Here is a 17,860-nt window from a genome sequence, read left to right as displayed (position 1 = left end):
CTCTCCCTAGTTGCCTAGCAACTAATGTAATGTAAACCCAAAAAGCTAAGTAGTTTCTTAAATTTGATAATTAATCTGCTATGTCATTTCGTGTCTGTTTATGACAGGTTATGTTGTCTTGGTAATGTCAAGTTGTCATGACAAAGACACTGACAGGTTAAGATGTATTGGTTTATGTCAAGTTGTCATAACAAAGACAACTCCGAAATGTCATCATTGCATTAAAAAATGACATAATTAAGTGAATGACACTTAATGAGAGTTGTTATAAACATGCATAAAAACTCCTTCATATTCATGACACGTGTCATGTCATGATTATGTAGGTGTCATGTCAGTCTTATGAACACCCCTTCAAGTAAAGTGTTACCAGTTGGGTATATGCCTCAGACATATGTCCTCAGAGACTCGTGTAGCCATTCTTTTGCCTCTACTGTTATCAAAGGCAACACCTCGTGCCGGCCCACAGAACAGAGAGGCTGGGTCATTTATCATTTAAAGCTGTATACACTGAAATAGCTTGGTGAAAACAGAGCTGTTTTTGACCAGGTAAAATGAGAAAATGAGAACTTGTGCACAATTCAGAATTGAATTGAGAATGGCTCCTAAATTCCAATTCAATTCTTGAATTTGAATTGAAGTGGAAATTGTGTCAAAAACAGGATATAGAATCACAATTCAATTTTGAATTAAAGAAAGCAGAATTGAAATTCAAGAAAAATTCAAAGAACTTCATATAAATGTCCATCTTGCCATAGCAGCTTCCTCTGCACCTGTTGAGATAATTTTTTAGTGTTGCAGGAAAGATCTTCAGACCAGAACGGTACAGACTCAATGATAAAACATCTGAGGAGGTATTGAGATTTAGATGCAAAAGTGTTGATCAGTGAGTTTTATATTGGAATTAATGATAACTGCATTTACAACTTTTAGTTATTTGATTACTTTGAAATTAAAATAACATTGGAATAAAACTGATTAAACAACACTGAGGAAGTAATTTATTAAAAAAAATGATTATCTGTATTTTAGAATAAAATGTATGCAGGGTTGAGGAGTGACACTGTAAAAAAATGAATCATGGGTCTTGTAATTTTCACCAAAAAAAATAAGGTCATAATTAAAAAAATGTGTATTTTTTTCTTACACAAATTGTGGTTCAGTGTTGTAAAAAAATAAAACCAAGAGATACACTTTCCCATTTTTTTTTAAGGAAATGTAAGCAATATTGAGGCTTGAATTGAGGAACCGATTAAGCTGACAAAATTTAAGAAAATAAGATAACTTTTTTATTTTAAGAAAATTAGCTCAATTATGCAGTTTTATTTAGAGACACCGTTGTTAGTTTCCAGCATGCTTTGCATATGGCTGGAAATTGAGATTAATGTTGAAATTAAGTGTTGTTTAATGTGTTTTAGAGTGAAGGGAAACATCTGTTAATGTATAATGTTCATTTATGTTTGACATAAATGACCGTTACCATTGTGCAGAAGAGTAGAGCTTATGGTTAGGTTGTGATGTGAATACAACAGACCTACTCTGTTCGGTAGGTCTCGGCTTTCTCAGGATCCTTCAGCAGCCGTCGTTCCACGCTGCGGAGGGTAGGCAAGACTGAATCTCTCGGAGCACTCAAAACAGGCATGTCTCTACGACGAAGAAGGGGAGTGGCGAGACGATGAACACCCTCTATCTCGAGGGTCTCAGTCTTGAGTTCCAAAAGCTGAAGAGCTGCCTGGTCTTCCTTGGAACGTGTAACTTCGTGACACTCCCGGGAAGGAATGGTATCTAACTGCCACAATCTCTGAACATGGTGAAGAGGTCATCATGGACGTGAACTGAAGAGGTAAGCAGGCACTGGCGAGGAATAGAAGGGCAACCCTTAGAAGGAACAGGACCCTGTAGTGTCCATCCTAAGCGAGAACGAACAGCAACTGTTGCACCCTGTCCGCCCCATCGAACAGGCTCAGTAGGGGTTATCAGATGAGGCTGATCAGAACCAATAAGGAGCAATGGTTGGACATCTGTAAGGGTACGGAGGGGAAGGCCTCTCAAATGTCGGTATTTCTGCCTTAACTGCTCCACAGGATAGGTTTGGCGCGACAAGTTAAGGCAATCCGCTGTAAAAGCATGACTGATCTGATAACTGTTCTCTGGTCGGGAGACAGCAGATATCTGAAAGGATATAGAACGACCTCTAATGACCTGAACATCGTCTCTGACGGTTCATAACGGAAGATCCTCTGGAACCCCCTGAATCCCTAGGGCTTCAGCGGCAGTAGAGAGCAGGATCATTCGCTCCGATCCATCATCCAGTAAGGCAAAGGTATCCAAGGTATGATCTTCATAATGCAGATGCACTGGAACCACCTTAAGCATTACGCGGCCACTAACATAGGGCTTATCACAGAAGAACCTATCCGAGGAGTAACTCGTAAGGCAACTCTTCTCCACACTAGCGGAATCCTCTGTAGAGGAAGGACTGACATTAACATTGTGAAGAGAGCGAAGATGTAAGCCATGACAAAGACTGCAGGGTTTCTTCAAGTCACATCGGGCAACATGGTGGGATCTAGCACAACACCAACAGAGATCGTGACTACGGATCCATTTCTTTACTTGATCAGTGGTAAGCTGGGCGAAGTAAGCACACTGACTCAAATAATGCTTAGATTTGTCACAAAATGGACAATAGCGTTTCCCTCTGACAGGCTTAGCTGGCTGAACTGAATCTCTATGAGGCCTGAAAGCCTCAACTCGTGAAGGCGATGAGGATGAGGATGTGGCTGGGGATGTTCCAACTCCATGCAGAACAGCAACGGATCTCTTGACAGCATGGGAGCTCTTCGACATTAACTCTACATCATAACTGTGACACCATGTCTCTTAACGAAGCCAATTAGAGAGGTCGACTAGGTTAGTGGAAGACCCAGGTTGGCGAAACATATGGTGGCAAAACTCTGCTCTCTGCTCTGGGGGAAGTTTGCTTAGTAGGCGTGCGACGTGGGAACCACAACTCAACTCACCATCATGTCCTAAAGTTCTCAACAGACCGACTAGGGATTGGACTTGAAGAGCAAATCTCTGGAAGGCTGGGACATCACCTCTTCGAATGTCAGGACTATCAAGGACACTAGTTATCCTCCTCAAGGCTAACTGATGTGGCTGGCCATACTTTTCACAAAGTGCCAACATAGTGTCTGTGAAGGGAGTAGGAGAATTCAAGTTAGCGTCGGCTATCATCTTACCCCCCCTCAAGCTTAAGATGATCTACTAAGATATGGTAGGCGAACTCACTAGGATCTGGACGAGTAAATTTAGGAATCGTGGGAGGGGGACCACAATAGACAAACTCAGAAGAAGGAGCCACACGATGCACCCTAGGCTTTGTCTGAGGAAGGCAAGCTGGGAGACTAGGATAGGCAAACGCTGACTGGCGGTGGACAGGCAAGGGCATGGCACTAGGAGTGAGCAACTCTCTAAGGTCCTGAGGAGTAGGAGGTGGCGGGAACTCACCAGCGTTTGGAACGCTAGGCCAAGAAGGACGCGACTGAGTGGTAGGGAGCGCAAAGGGATACTGCTGAGACTCTGGTACCACAGGCCAGTAGGAAGTAGCTGCACCAGACAGCTCAAGGTCACTGAACTGTCTCACTAAAGCTGCGTCAGAATCAGGCCTAGGCGGCAGAGGAAGATCGGAAAAAAAGGACCACTGTCGACTACAGGAGTGGACACACGGGGCTGGGCTGGAGGATTAGACATCAGCGACACAGAGGGCTGCAATGACGAACGAGGTTTTCCTCTGGCTTGGCTAAGGTCTGCTCGAAGTGACTGCACTGCTATGACTAACTCTCGCACATCTGCATGAACTGCTCTCAACTCTTTCAGGTCTGCTTGGTAGGCTGCACGCTCATGGCGCGGGTGCTGTAGCTCGCTGAGGTGAGCCGAAGGTACTAAATCAGCTGTCTGAGGTGAGGAAGTGACTGGCTGAGGGCACACAGCAGGCTGATAAGGCTGACGACTGGAAGACAAGATCAGCGAGTTATTAGGACAGACCCGGTCACCACTGTGAGGTGTAACATGAGGCTGCAGTGACAGGGACCAGGCTGGGACAGGGGTCTCCATGGTGCGGAAAACATCAGGCTCTGAGACCGGTCTGTACCGGGAAAGCTGCACCTCATACTCCTCTATATAGGGTAGAGGGAGAGTAATACGCTTCGGACGAGCTCCACCAACAATCTCCTCATTAGAGTCCATCATATCAGAAAGGAACACTCATCCGGCTCGAAGGACCACTTGTTATAGAGACTTTGACTGTCAGGATCTGATTTGTAATTAAATGAGGGAACCCCTCTGGGTGACGATCAGAGCACAATTTTATAAAGGATGAGGAGACAGGAAAGCAGGTTTAGGTGATGTATTGATCAAATATAGGTTGCAGAGGTACAGATATTTCAGAGGAATTACAGGCAGTGGAGGCATTAGTCTGCAACACAAGACATACAAGAAATATAGTGAATAACTTTACAGTATAAGTATATACCTATACATATAAATCTCCATGAGATATACAATCCAAATTAGGAAATTAAAATATCACATTGTACATTGTAAGCTGTACACATGATACACACTCCATATATCGCAGCACATCAGAATGTCATCGCGTCCCAAAGGTATCATAGAGAACAAAGGCAGTTATATACATCTCAATAAAGAAGAAATAATCACATATGGAAAAACATCTTTAAGCTAAACTAATAGAAACGTGCTGGGGGCATGAATGACGCAGAATGACGCAGCTATAAATAACTCAATACAGATCTCAATAACCACTAAAAGAAGACAAACAGGCTTACTTGTAGGTCAATTACTAACACCTTGTGGGAACTGCTGTATCAAAGAACAACTAAACAGGAAGAAAATGTCCTTTCAGCAATCAGGTAACAGACAAAAGTTTCAGCAGGCAACAGCAGGCTCTCTCACTCGAGTGCGCGTTCTGAAAAGGCAATGCGATGTCAAAATAAAAGCCCTCTCTTAGAGGAACCTTTACAACATGGGCATCCTTGATTAGTTTTACGATTGGTTCAGGTTTCGGAGAGGGGGTCTTTGGAATGCTTTGTTGTGTCGACTCACTGCTGGAATATACATATTCCTACATTTACTAATCATATTACAAGAAAATTGCTTTGCATTGATAAAGTAATCCAAACCCCATTTGCAATGGGTAACGTCTTGGTTAAATATGTAACCCTCATTCCCTGAGTGAGGGAATGGAGATGCCACGTTGGAGTACCGACGAATAGGAATCTCGCTAGCGAGATCCAATCTACTTCGAGTGTAACTAAACGAGCCAATGCACATTGGCATGCAATGATTGCACCAGCTGCTCATGCCATGCAGCGCGGGTATAAATGAGGCACAGGTGCTTGCATCAAATTAGTCTTTTGCTGAGGAACCACATTATACCGAGAGGAGTTATGTGGAGACAGAGCTGAGCCTTAGCCCATCGCCGTGAGGAGGCTCCATCCCTAATAAGAGAGGGCTCTCCCAAGGGAAAGACAGGCTTCTGGGAGGAGCGACTGTGGACAAATATGTGCGAACCCCTTCAGGGTCGCTCACATGGCCCAAGCCAAATACCGGTTCTCAAGGATTCAGCGGCAAGAGGCCTGATGCCGGACCCTCCGCCACGCCCGGCACCGAGGTCGGTGGAGGAGTCACAGAGTTCATCTCTGAAGAATGTAAGAGCCGAGGTGCAGCAAGCCGGGACCTCTTAGTGCTTCTACCCGTTTGAGGTGAGAACACAGGAGGAGACCGACTTCACACGTCGGCTATAGAACCTAGTGAACGTGTTGTTTCGCCCAGCCCACAGCTCTACAGATGTCTGACAGCGAGGTGCCATGTGCAATGGCCCAGGAACACTTCTTTTGTAGTAGAGGTTGCTTGCACCCTGAGCAGACAGGGCACACCTTGTGTTTGGTAAGCCAAGGTGATGGCATTCACTATCCAGTGGGCCATCCTCTGCTTGGAGACAGCCTTTCCCTTCTGCTGGCCTCCGTGACAGACAAGAGCTGATCTGAGGTTGTGAAGCTTTGAGTCCTGTCTACGTAGGTCCACAGACCGGAGGGGACAGAGCAAAAGCTAGAACTGGGTCTGCCTCCTCTAGGGGCAGCTCTTGCAGGTTCACCACCTGATCCCTGAAGGGAGTGGTGGGAACCTTGGGCATGTAGCCAGGCCGGGGTCTCAGTATCTCATGGGCGTCACCCGGCCTGAATTCCTGACAGCGCACATAGAGCGGCGAGTGAGCGCTGGGTTGCTGTGACAACGCACACTGCAGCTTAGCCGCTCGACGGCACACGACACGCAGAGAAGCGAAAGGACCGTCTGGGTTTCCCCCGGCGGCATCTTTCGCTGATCTCCACGGTGTCGAGCAGACCCGCGGCTGTGCTTTTCAACATGAGCCGCAGCTGGCCAACAACAAAGGGAACTCAAGCTTCCCGGAAAAAGAAGAGTCGATTTGTATTTATCAATACAGTCGATTTGTCCCAACCGGTGTGCCGACGTGGTCATGTTTTCATTAAAAAACATGAACCACCCACGAACGCAGTCTCAGCATGCTGCCCAGACATGTGAAACAGTGCTCGTGGCCGTCAGTGAGGAGAGGGAACAACCGCAACCAGAAACACATAGGTAGATTGTCATCTTTATAAAGACGCAAGCTCTTTCAGGAAAGGTCAGGAAATTTGTGCAGCCTGTCGTGTGCGCGCTCTTTCTCATAGAAGGCGGTCTCTTACCAGCCGTAAAAACGGCTTTTTAGCGCTATAAACAGCGCACCGAACCAGCTGTGAGAACAGTCTTTTGTTTGTGCTCAATAAAACAAAATAGAAAGAAAAGAGAGATTTTGATCATGCTGCAATGCTGTCATTCCAACACCAAACGAAGAGAGATCCACCCAAAGAGCTTGACTCATTATGTTAACACACGCGTGTAGAGAGTGATTTCAGGACAATCCATTCACCACTCGGCTCATGGGTCACCACACGGCTCACTCGAAAATGTCATGGGTCTGCGGAATTTGCCTAATGCAACCCGCCCCACTGCGTGGGTATAAACGGCGTTGCATAGCAGTCACGCATTTATGTTACCTGCTGAGAAGCAGAGGCCGATCGCCCTGGCCATACCAGTGGTACAGCGAAATTGGCATGGGGACGTAACGTCTCCGTTCCCTTCCTTCAGGGAACGAGGGTTACATATGTAATCCAGATGTTCCCTTTCAGTCAGTACACTACGAGTTACGTCAGTGCTGACGAAATTGGGGTCCCAGTCTAATCACGCCACAGCGGCGGTCTTCCAGCATCCTGGGCTGACCTGTGCACCCTGCCTCGGAGTTTAACATGACGAGGGACCGGCTCAGCTACCAAGGTACACTGGGAGACATATCCCACTTGGAGAAATGCAATCAGAGTCCCTACCTGTAGGGAGTAATTACACGCATGACCCACATATGGGCTGCATACGGAAGAACCTGGAGTATCCAGCCGCAGGTGGAAAAGTTTTTCTACCCCAGGACAATGGCATCCACTATGCAGTGGGACAGCCTCTGCTTGTAGAGAGCCTTCGCTTTCTGCTTCCCTCCGTAACAGACAAAGAGCTGGTCTGAGGTCCTGAAGCACCCCGTCCTGTCTACGTAAGTGCAAAGGGCGCGTACTGTAAAGAGCAATGCCAAGGCTGGGTCTGCCTCCTCCAAGGGCAACGCTTGCAGGTTCACTACTGGCCCCTGACAGGAGGGGAAGGAACCTTGGGCACACAGACCGGGATCTCAGAATAAAATGAGAGTTAGCCGGCCCAAATTCCAGGCATGCTTCCTCAACCGAAAATGCCTACCGTCTTGATCGAAGCCAGAGCAACGAGGAGCGTTGTCTTCATAGACAGGAACTTAAGCTCCACCGCCTGCAGTGGCTCGAAGGGAGCCGTCCGCAGGGCAGTTAGGACCACTGCGAGGTCCCAAGAGGGTACCTGTAAGGGGCATGGTGGATTTAACCTTCTCGCCCCCCTGAGGATCAGGTCGTGCTGTCCCAGCGTTTTAGAGTCCAGCAGGTCATGGTGCGCAGCTATTGCCGCCACGATGACCTTGAGGGTGGAGGGAGACAGCCCTCTCTCCTAACCTTGCTGGAGGAAGGAGAGCACGGACCCGATTGGGCGTTTGGTGGGATCTTCTCCTCGAGAAGCACACCAGTGACGAATAGGTTCCACTTCAAAGCGTAGGCCTGTCTTGTGAACCACCTTGGCGGTTGATGTACGCTACTGTCAACGTATTGTCTGAATGGACCAGTACGTGCCTGTCCTTGAGCAGGGCTTGTAAGCGGTGCAGGGCAAGACGTACGGGCAGCAACTCGAGGCAATTGATATGCCACACACGCTGGGGCTCTTTCCAGGCCCCAGTGGTGGCATGACCATTGCACATGACACCCCAGCCTGTGGTAGAGGCATCCGTGGATACCACAACATGCCTGGAAACTTGTTCGAAGTGAATTCCCACCTGTAGAAACTGGAGGTTCTTCCACGGGGTGAAGGTTTGGCGGCAGGCTGAGGTCACTTGGACCCGGAACGTGCCGCATTGCCATGCCCACCTCCTGACTTGGTCGCGAAGCCAGTGCCAAGGCGGCGAAGCAACCCGAGCGGCTTTACTGCGGCTGCTATATGCTCCAGGAGCCTCTGAAATAATTTCAGTGCGACCACATTCCTGTGATCGACCTGGCGAAGTAAGGTCGGCAGAGACTGAGTAGGCTCGCTCGTAAGCTGCGCGGACATTGCGACCATGTCGATCTCCATACTGTGAAAAGAGATCCTATTCACTGGGCAAAGTTTGCTCTTTTCCCAGTTAACCTGAAGGCCCAGACGGGCAAGATGGTGGAGAACTAAGTCACAGTGTTCACAAACCTGCTGTCGCGAGTGGCTGAGGATCAGCGAGTTGTAGATATAGTTCAGGATGCAAACCCCGAGTTGCCTGAGTGGCACTAGGGCTGCCTCAATGACCTTCGTAAAGATGCGAGGAGACAGGGCCAGCCGAATGGGAGAACGGCGTATTGGTATGCTCTCCCCTCGAAGGCAAACTGAAGAAACGGTCTGTGTCCAGGAATTATGGAGACATGAAAGTACGCGTCCTTCAGGTCGATTGCTGCAAAACAATCGCGTGGACGAACGCATTCGATAATGCGTTTGACAGTAAACATCTTGAAGGGAAGCCTGTGTAGGGTTCGGTTCAAGATGCGCAGGTCCAGAATTGATCGTAACCCACTGCCTGTCTAGGGTACAATAAAGTAAGGGATGTAGAAACCGGACTTCATCTCAGCCGGAGGGACGATCTCAATGGCACCCTTTGACAGTAGGGTGTCGATCTCTGCACGTAGGACAGGGGCATTGCCACCCACCATCGTATAGCGGACTCCCCGGAAGCGGGGAGGAGATTGTGCGAACTCAATCGCATAGATATCTATATCTATGACCAGAAGGGAGAGGCTTGAACTCCACTGAAAGTGGATGGGTTGTATCCATGCAAACCTTGTCTGCCTTCTGTGCCAATCTCATCAGATAAAGTTGGTACAGATCTACCAATAATTTTTCCACAGGCTTTAACAATCTTCCCCAATTTGTTCCTATGGGTGATTTTTGAATGTCCATACCAGCATACAGTACAACAAATGAGAATACTTTCAATAAAAGACTAAAAAAGAGACAACATTTTGTTATCAACATTAAAATAATTAAGTTTCCTAAGAAAATATAAACGTTGTTGGCCCTTTATAAAAACGGCATCCGCACACTGATCCCAGGTTAATTTATGGTCAATAATAAGACCGAGATATTTATACTCCGTCACCATCTCTATCTTCTCTCCTTTAATCAGTGTTGGAGTAGGTGAGGGAGCCCCATGTCTAAAATCAAAGACCAACTCTTTAGTCTTGGACGTATTCAAATACAAATTGGAGGTTTTACACCAGTCAACAAATTCATGCAACACTGGACCGTGTTTAGATTCATCTTGCTCCAATAAACTAATCACAGCAGTATCATCTGCAAATTTAATTATATAATGTCCAGGGTAACTACTACGACAACAGTCAGTGTACAATATATATAATAGTGGTGACAAGACATAACCCTGTGGTGTCCCAATTGAACTGAAGCGGACCCCAGATAATGTGTTTCCAACCCTTACTCTTTGTGGCCGGCCACTCAGGAAGTCCAAGATCGATTTAATTAGTGTGGACTTTATTTGGAAATTGTCTGTCAGTCTGTTTGCTAAAATTTGTGGGTGGATTTTATTGAATGCTGATGAAAAGTCTACAAATAAAATACGAGCATATGTTTTACAACCCTCCAGGTGTGTATACAGATAATTTAAGAGCATCCTTGGATGAGGATGGATGGGAGACTTTTGGAAGAGGATACACAATTGCTGTTTTCCAAAGTAATGAAACCACCTGGGTGTCTATTGAACGTTGGAAGAGGGAACATAAAATTTCACTTAATTGGACAGCACAGTACTTCAACACTCCGCCTCCAATGTTATCCAGTCCTGGGCTTTTCCGTACGTTAGTCCTCTCAAACACACGCTGGACCATCTCCTTTTTGATAATCAAGTGCTCTCCATCCCATAATCGTCCATCACAATCTGTTGCCTGGCAGAGATATTTTCATTTCCATTTATTTCAAAGCGGGTAAAATGTTCATTTAAGTTGTTGGCCAAAACAAGGCAAGGCAAGGCAAGGCAAGGCAAGTTTATTTATATAGCACATTTCATACACAATGGCAATTCAAAGTGCTTTACATAGAAAGGAATTAAAATAGGGCTAAAAAATGCATAAGAAAAAGAATACAATGTAAAGAGAATTAAAAAATAATAAAATGATGATAACCAAAGAAAAGAACAGGTAAACTAAAACAGTTATAAAAAATTATTTAAAAAATGATGCATAGATAAGGTGCAATCAGTCGGACGTACAGTGGCACAGTGCTCATTCAGTAAATGCACAGCTAAACAGATGTGTTTTGAGTCTGGATTTGAATGTGGCTACTGTTGGAGCACATCTGATCTGTTCAGGAAGACGGTTCCAACTACGGCTGGCATAATAGCTAAAGGCAGACTCTCCTTGCTTTAAGTGAACTCTTGGTATTTGTAACTGACTTGATCCTGCTGATCTGAGTGATCGGTTGGGTTTGTATTTAATCAGCATATCTGCGATGTATTGAGGTCCTAGGTCATTGAGTGATTTATAAACAAGTAGTAGAACTTTAAAATCGATCCTAGATGTAACTGGAAGCCAGTGTAAAGACCTGAGGACTGGTGTGATATGGTCATATTTTCTGGTTCTGCTCAGAAGGGATGATGCGTCATCTATAAAATACATTTTTTTCCCTGTCTTAAAGGGAGCGTTGGCCACCAACTTTATACCAGTCCATGCAGCCTTTGAATTTCCCGCAGCCAGGGTACTCTGCATCTTGTCCTTGTACCGACACCCGGCCTAGTAGATTTCCTTGTTAACCTTCCTTTGCATATCTTTTCTGTTCTGTAAGCTTCCTGAAGTGAAAACTCTTTTTTCTCATTTAATATGTCCTTTAGTTCTTTCGTCACCCACGGTTTATTATTTGGGTACACCTTGATGATCTTAGTTGGAATGACCTCACTCACACAAAAGTCTATATAGCCCGAGATAGCTTCTCTCTGTTCATGCAAGTCAGCTGAAGAGTTCTCGAAAATAGTCCAGGATGTACACTCCAGGCATCCTTTCAACTTCTCTATACTGTCCTCATCCCACACCTGAATCTGCTTTTCCACAGGCTTAACCCTTTTCAAAACCTGTTTATAAGTGGGTCTTAAAAGGATAGTGTTGTGATCTGAGCCACCCAAGGGAGCCCTGGCACTGGATGAGTATGCCTTGGGGATAAATCGTAGCATAAATCAATGATTTCATTTTTTCGTGTAGGACAAGTGACATACTGTGAATAGGTAAACAGATTTTTTGAGGTTACAGTTATTAAAGTCCCCCATTATAAACTTGGGCGCATCTGGTGAGATTTTATCCAACTCTTGGGTGATATTGAAAATAATGTCTGCTGCATTGTTTATGTCTGCTTTTGGGTCTAGACAACAGTCACAAATATTTGTGGGAATTCACGGGGAAGATACGAGGGGTGCATAGAAACTGACAAAAGTTCAATATCCTTAGTGCAATTTTTTTTTCTTACCACAGCTGTTTTGCACCATCTGTCGTTTATCATGATGCACACGCCCCAATTCATGTTCCTTGCCTGTAGCCATGCTGCATCAATCCAAACGTACTAAACTAAATCCTTCAGGACAAACTTCAGAGTCTGGCACAGTATCATTAAGCGAATTTTCAGAGAAGGCCAAGATACAGGCTTCCCTGTATTCATACAGGTAACGAGTGTATGCTCGCAACTCATCTGCTTTTCTTTTTAGCGATTCCACGTTAGAGAGAATGATAGTTGGAAGTGGCACTTTTGTTTTCCTCTTTCTGAGTCTTTGACGGATTCCTCCCCTCTTCACTTGTTTTCTCTTGTGTTCCTTGTCATTAACAGTTATTTTCATCTCCGTGGGTATGTTTATATCGGTATGATTCCAATAGCCCGTGTAGGCACTCAGCTCCAAGAGAAAGTCTCTGCTGTAGCGCACATGTGCCTCCGCGTTGCTGGCCGGTTCACTTGCCACGCTAATAACAAACAGTATCGACCCGATTATTAAAGCCAGCTCCCACACGCAACTATGGTTTATAAAATGATGGTTTATACCAAAAATAATTACAATGTTCACAACAAACAACCAATAAACAAACAAAGACGAGACGGACCGACTGTACTGCTGGCGACCACCCTCAGATCACCCTGACCACCATCCAAAGTACTGCCTCACGAGGAGACAGTAGTTTGGGGTGTGGTAGACGGGACTCTCGCTGCAGAGATCATTGAGTCTTGATCGCAGCACTGTGATGGTCATGTTCCAGCAGTGAGAACCTGACACATCCATGAACGCGCGCTCGGCATGCGTGAGGCCCAAGCACGCCAAACAACGCTTATGCCTGTCAAGCGGACTAACATATCGACCGCACCCAGGAACGGAGCACGGGCGAAAACTCTTTAAAAAGACGCACTGCGTGCAGCTCACTTAGAGAGGAGATTTACTCAAGCAGAGTGCTGAGACGCCCAGGGAGAACACACAGACCTATACAGACCACTGCAGAGATCAACAGAAATGCGGGACTCGCTGGAATGCGCCGTAGCACCAACACTCTGAGAGACACTCATCTTGAAGAGATACAACGCTTAGAAAGGCATGTAGTACTCGGCTCAGAAGCAGAAACATAAATGCGTGACTGCTATGCAACACCGTTTGCATATTGTTTGTCACCACTCAACTGTATCAAATTCAAGATGACCTAGATAGGTATTGGTTGTTCTGTTGTGTTAAATAATTTCATTCATGTTATTTTTACACATAAGTAATTCATTCAATTAACAAGTTAATTCAACAGCCCTAATAATATATAGTATGGTCTAATGCAGTGGTTTTCAAACTTTTTTTAAAACGACCCTCTTTTCTTTTTCTTTTTTTTGTTGTTGTCTCGACCTAGCCTAGAAATCTAGACGCACCCTAGCGGCAGCAAATTTAATTTGCCCGCAAGTGTCGTCTAGGAACTCTCAATACCATTCTGAGCTGTGTTCCTCAAAATCTGGACGGCCCAATCACATCGTGTATAGAGTCGGCGGGCGGGGCCATAATGACGACAGCCGAGTTGAGTTTGCGTACTTCTAGTAAACACAGAAACTGGCGAGCGGCGGCGGTCTTTCGAATCAGCTCTGACCGCGACTCTGGAAGACTTGGAGTTAAGCTTTTCTCTGAGAAAAGAACAAAGAGCGGCACTGAAGTCATTCTTAAAAAGGGAAGATGTGTTCGTAGTTTAGCCGACCGGATACGGCGAATGTTTAATCAGTCAGCGAGCTCTGCTTCACCTTCGTTGCTCTGGTTGGTGTAGCGCTATCCTATCGTGGGCAGAGGGAGTTTGAAAGACAACCGTTTATCCCGCCCCTCGGATTGAGCCCTGTCTATGGTGAGTTTCCAGACCAAACATCTTGATGTGGGTCTGGCTTGTCAGGCTAGTCGCGACCCAAATGTAGGCCTACAACCATTTACATTCAAATAAGTCAAGCCAAGCATAACAATACTTGTATACAATGGGCCATTTGACTGTATTCTCCCTTAAACCACTAGATGGCACAAATATTCAGCTCAGCACTTTTCCACACAACTGCTTTTGATCCTTGATGCGTTCGCAACGGAAAGTTGATTATGCACTAATTTGATAGCTAGGCATATCTATGTGTAACGACAATGACTCATGAGTTTAATGTCTCGGGGAATAATTAACTCAAAAGGGATTTAATATTCAATATTCATGAATTTATGAATATAATTTGCTAGTCGTTCATTACGTATTAAAATTTTCCGATAGGGAAAATTGTTTAATTAAATACAAGTAACCCTTTACGGAATTGCTTGAAATTATCCTACTAAGTTTGTCCTGCAAATTAGTTATAGACTTTTCAAATCAATTCTCAATAAGGGATTACTGCTTTACGAGCACATAAGAAACATTAACTTTACTGATCAGGACAAGTTCAATATTTCAAATGGTCATACAGTTTACTTTACTAACATAGTAGCATAAGCAGTTAGGTAACGTTAGATCGTAAGTTTCATTGACTTTGTGTATGTGGGAGAACAACAGACTCAACTCATTAAATGTCTTTTGGAGGTTTAATAAACACAGACTAAAAATAACACTAAGATTCACACAAAAAAGTAAACACTAAATATGCATCAAGAGAGTAGAAATATAGATATTAACGAAAGAATACATAAAAGAGAATAATGAATAGACTGAAATTAGAGAGAGATAAAAGAGAGAGAGAGAGACAAAGAGAGTGTTGGACAAAGAATTAGGGGTAAGAAGCAGCTTTCCTTCAGTTCATCAAATACAACCTTCACGGAGTTAACTTGTCCCAACGGGAAAACAACACACCCTCTTTACTGCAGTTTGAATTTGGAAAAATAAGAATATTTGCTTTCGTTTTGGTTTCATTTTGGCTTCTCGCGTGTGTGCGTGTGTTCCTGCGTGTCCGGTGGTTCTTTCCGAGGTCAGGAGGGAAGCAGCTTTTTCTCTAGCGGTGCTTCGTGTTCTCCTCCTGAAGAATGCCCTTGGGGCTAGTAAGTTGATGACTCAGTAGGGAAGCGAGGAGAGCCAGGGAAGAGGGGAAGAGAGGAAGAGCTGGGGCCTGTGGGCCTCGGTTTCTGGTCCCACACAGCACATGGCTCTGTATGTGGAGCCCCTCCCTGCTTGGGGGGGGGGACGTGTTGTTCAGCCAGGGAGAGAAGACAAGAGCATTTCGGAAGAGATTTTCAGAAGAGAGTAAGAGTGTGAGGGCATCCGAGCATCTCCCTTTTAAGGTCTGGGGGGTAGTCCTGCCCTCCAGGGTTAGACTTAACCAATGAGATTGTTGGGATTTCCAGGCGGGAAATTCCTCAGAAGATTTTATGGCTCTTTGTTTCAAAGCTCGACTCAGTGGGTCTCTGACCATTCATACTCTAATTAATGCAACAAACACACACTGCATTTTCTGAATAAGTGATATACATGGAAGTGTAAGTCGTGAAGTGAGCATTAATTTGATAGGAGACATGACATATATGAGGTTATCTGAACTAGTAATTTGTTAAGACAAAGATAAAAAAAATGCAAAATACCATACAGAAGAAACATTTTACAAGACAGTTATGTGTTTACATACAATGTCCTGGGGTGCATGTTCATTTATAGATGGTCGTCTATAATTTGAGGCAAAACGCGTGTGTTTTAAAAGCCTCGTGTTTTAAAGTCTTTGTGTCTAAGACACTTTTCTGTGGCCAAATTCTTTTGGGCCATAAAACATCTTATCAGATGGTTTCCAGGGTAACGAAGAGTCTTTCTCTGTTGTGTTGGGGGAAGGTCTGTCACCAAGCACAAAGCATTCAAAACATATTTGTTAAATGTAACTGGCGATTGTGTGTTTGATTCGCCTGAGTCGCTACATATGGGACGCTAATTAACTGGTTAACTGTTAACCAACAAGACTTTTGAAAGAGAGAGAAAAACAGGTAAGTCACGTATAAGTCACATTTGATTGAATTCATAATAATACCAGTAGGCTAAATAAAGCAAAATATTGTCCTACAAACATAGGTTATTTTAGTTCCCCTCACTCCACAACAAATCCTTCAAATTTAACGGTATTCAGAATAGAAGGCTATAACTATATAAAGTCAAAACGAAATAATTTAATGAGGAACTGGAAGTAACCAGCGTTAGACTCACGCAGCCTCACTCCCTCATTCGAGTCCAAATGTTTCCATATTGGTGATAAATTTAGATGGTAAACCATTATTTATTATAGGCTTTGGCTTCTTAACTCGCGTCCCAATATTGATGGGAAAAAATCATCCTCTTCACATGCGCAAAAATGTGTTTGAGAATTGCACTCCCGTGGGACTCGTGGAACCCAACGCATATAGAGTGCGGCGCGGGACTAGATTTGATGGCTGAGTGCAGGTGGTAGCTACTCGTGTGTGTGTGGATTTCGGGAGAATAAAACTATTTGCATGACCACAGCAAAATAAAAAAATCTAAAAAGAAAACATCTAGAAGCAAATAAAATGTTATAAAATAAAATAAAAACAAATTACAGTTGGAGGCAGAGTATAACACGTGTTTGCTGCATTGTGCAATGTAACCAATATATTGGTTAAACAAAGCCGATACAACAAATGTTTATTTCTAGAACGCAATGGCCAAACAGATGCATTTAAGAGAAAAATCCCCTCACCACTCAAGAGTTTTTGTGCAGTGCTGAATTCTGTATGCTGACAAATCCTTTGATTATAACAAAGAAAGTTTAGACATTATAAAAAAAAAAAGATTCATTGTGCAGTCATTTTTATTGATAACAGAGCTTTGTGAGATCGCGTTGAACTGAGATGAGAGCTTTTTTGGAATTACGAGCGCACTTTGCGCATATTCTGCCACACCAAACCACGCAGAAAAAAAACTGAGGAGCGGGACAAAACATGCATGTTGCGAGTGAGTCTCTACTTGAAAACACCTCAGGAGCAGTGCTCACGCTGAATGGCACGAAGTGTTGGCTACTACTGGCTTGTTGGCTACAAACTATTGGCTACTACTGTTGGCCTGTTGGCTACTACTGGCTACAACTTCTACTGATTTGTGTAACTTTTTATATATTAGGTTGGCTATTTTATTTTGATAATGAACTGGCTGCGATGTCAAGTTTGCAATGCCATCACAGTTTGCATGTTGTGTGCGCGTGATCGAGGCGCCAGTGCAAAAGAGCAGAGGAAACAAATAAAATCTGTAATAGTCATACATAAGAGAAGGACATTATTTAAAATAGCAAAAGTGTTTACTTACATTGTGCTATAAAATAGCCTAAAGAAAACAAGATTTGCTTTCTGTCTTCTGGGTTTCCGTTCCGTGAACTTGTTTGGAGGAGTGTCGCGCCTCACGATAATGAACCAGTCAGCAGCAACGGTCACACATTTCTTTTCCTTTTTTTTTGTTAATCTGTTAATTATTTAAGTCAATATATATTTCATGTATATATTTCTTTTATATAGGCCTATATATTTTTACATTTTTTAATGAAAGCTAACTCCATTTTTCTTAATTGTCCTGGCGACCCATTTTTTAAGTCTCGCGTTTGAAAACCACTGGTCTAATGGGATCAATATTCGATT

General features: G+C 44.2%; 1 protein-coding gene across 1 annotated transcript in view; it reads left to right on the top strand.

Moving 5' to 3' along the window:
• LOC137058526 (collagen alpha-1(XXV) chain) overlaps positions 1-17,860 on the top strand; it is an 800,473-nt gene that overhangs the window by 636,333 nt on the left and 146,280 nt on the right. The gene's annotated exons all lie outside the window — the stretch shown is intronic.

Source organism: Pseudorasbora parva, chromosome 1 (genome assembly GCF_024679245.1).
Source record: "Pseudorasbora parva isolate DD20220531a chromosome 1, ASM2467924v1, whole genome shotgun sequence".
Taxonomy (NCBI): Eukaryota; Metazoa; Chordata; class Actinopteri; order Cypriniformes; family Gobionidae; genus Pseudorasbora; species Pseudorasbora parva.
Note: the sequence above shows the minus strand (reverse complement) of the source record. Positions and strands in the feature narration are given on the sequence as shown.